The sequence below is a fragment of the Chrysochloris asiatica genome, unplaced genomic scaffold (genome assembly GCF_000296735.1).
Source record: "Chrysochloris asiatica unplaced genomic scaffold, ChrAsi1.0 scaffold00044, whole genome shotgun sequence".
In the NCBI taxonomy this organism is placed as follows: Eukaryota; Metazoa; Chordata; class Mammalia; order Afrosoricida; family Chrysochloridae; genus Chrysochloris; species Chrysochloris asiatica.
This window is the reverse complement of record NW_006408562.1, coordinates 1,149,837-1,152,155: the sequence shown is the minus strand read 5'-3', so window position 1 is coordinate 1,152,155 and position 2,319 is coordinate 1,149,837.

Genomic DNA, 2,319 nt, shown 5'->3' with positions numbered 1-2,319 from the left:
AGCCAACCTCATAATTTTTGTCATGCTTGAGCCCATTGATGCTGCCATCTTGCCAATCCATTTTACTGGGGTCTTCTTCTTTTTCACTGACCCTCTGCCTTACCAAACATGATATCCTTCTCCAGCCACTGGTCCCTCCTCACAATATGTTTGAAGTATGAGAGACAAAGTTTGGCCATCCTGGCCTCCAAGGAGCACTCTGGTTTTGATTCTTCCAATACAGATCTGTTTGTTCTTTTGGCAGTCCATGGCACTTTCAATATTCTCCTCTAAAACCATAACTCAAAAGCATCAATTCTTCTATGGTCTTCCTCAAAGGTAGAAAAGTTAATACTGAATTGGCTACAGAAGACTAGACAGTCATGAAATGTTGTATTAGAGAGTTGTATTGTTGTTGTTGTCATCGTTAAGCGTCTTTGAGTTGATTCTGACCCATAGCGTCCCTGTATAGGGTTCAAGCTGGTGAGCTGGAACCACTGACCCTGCAATTTAAATGGCTTTGCAGTCTGGTGCATTAACGCAGAGCACCACACCAGAGTTTTATTAGGTTATGAAAAATACCTACAGCGGAACCTTGCCATAGACAGCGGAGCTTCCCTGTGCTCACAAACGAAAGGGTATTATTTATACTGAGAGGGGAAGCTGCAGTGGTCCTGCCAGATTTGTGCACTGCTGGCATTGGTGAGGGAGTCGAACATTTCAAGATGGATTCCTTAGCAGAGGCACCTGGGATACTTGACATAGTTGTCCATGCACATACCCCTCTACCAGGGCCACTTGTTTGAGAATTAAGTCTGTCCTGGGGTCATCCAGTACTATTTAGTACCTGCCCTGAAAATTGATTAAAGGGGTAGCTGAATAGGGAGGAAGCGTTCACAAACCCATCTGGATTGTGGAAGGACAAGGAAATAGTTTTGTTTGTTGTTCTTTTATTTTCTTTATATATCCTGCCCACCTAACAAGGAAATACATTTTTTTTATCTTGTCCACAACCTGCCTCCCACCCCTGACCCTGTTCTTTGTACTTGGAAATTTTTATATGGTTTTATTGATGTTTTTCTACTGCCATGCCTGCTGTAGTGTTTTATCACTTATAAAAATCTGCATCTTCTGGAATGATATGGGTGCATACATAGACATGCACATGCAATTGTCTTTCAATTTGCATATTAATATATGAATATTAATCAAGCTCCAGGCAAACTATTTACATAGATATTTATAAATGTAAAGAATTATATTTAAGAAAACAGCATAAAATGCCAGACTCTGTTTTTCTGTTACCCATTCCTCAGTCAGTTTGTTGTAATCTGTGTTTCACATATCAGCAGGATCATCCATGTTGGACAGGTTTCAGCTAAGCTTCCAGACTAAGAAAGAACTAGAGAGAAGGAATAGGCAGTCTACTTCTGTGAAAAAACTCATGAATAACAGTGGAACACTGCCTGATATATCAAAGATGAATGCCTCAGGTGGGATGGCATAAAGAATATGACTAGGGAAAAGCTGCCTTCTCAAAGTAGAGTCAACTTAATCACGTGGATAAAGTAAAGCTTTCAGGACAGTTATTTGCTGAGGTGACACGACTCAACATAAAAAGAAACAGTTAGAAACATCCATTCATGATCAGAAGGAAGAAAGGACAATGTGTGAAATCAATAAAATTGGAAGACACCAAGAATGAAATGGAACACATGAAGATTGATAACCTAGGCAGTAGTCCCAGGATATCTTGTCTACTGAAATGGACAGGTGTTAGCCATTTCAATTCAGAAAATCATATGGCTTACTTTGCTGGGAATGATAAATTCAAGAAGAATGGTGCCCCATTCATTATAAAATATTTCAAGATCTTCAAGTACAATGCTGAATGTGATAGTGAATATCTATATGCTTATAAGGAATATAATTGTTATTGAAATATATACACCAAACACCAAGTCAGTAGTGAAGAAATAGTGAATTCTACCAGCTTCTTTGGTCTGGAATTGAGCTAACATGAAATCAAGATGCATGGAAAATTATGGATAATCGGAATACAAAAATTGGAAACAAAGAGAAGGATCAGTAATTGGACAATATGGTCATGGTAACAGAAATGACTCTGGAGATTGTATGATGGAATTTTGCAAGACCATGACTTTTATAGAATACCCTTTTTCAACAACATAAATGGTGACTATACACCTGGGATGCATTAGACAGAATTCATAGGTATCAAACTGACTACATCTGTGGGAAAGAAGATTGTTGTTGTTGTTGTTAGGTGCCATCGAGTCAGTACCAACTCATAGTGACCCTATGCACAGCAGAACGAAA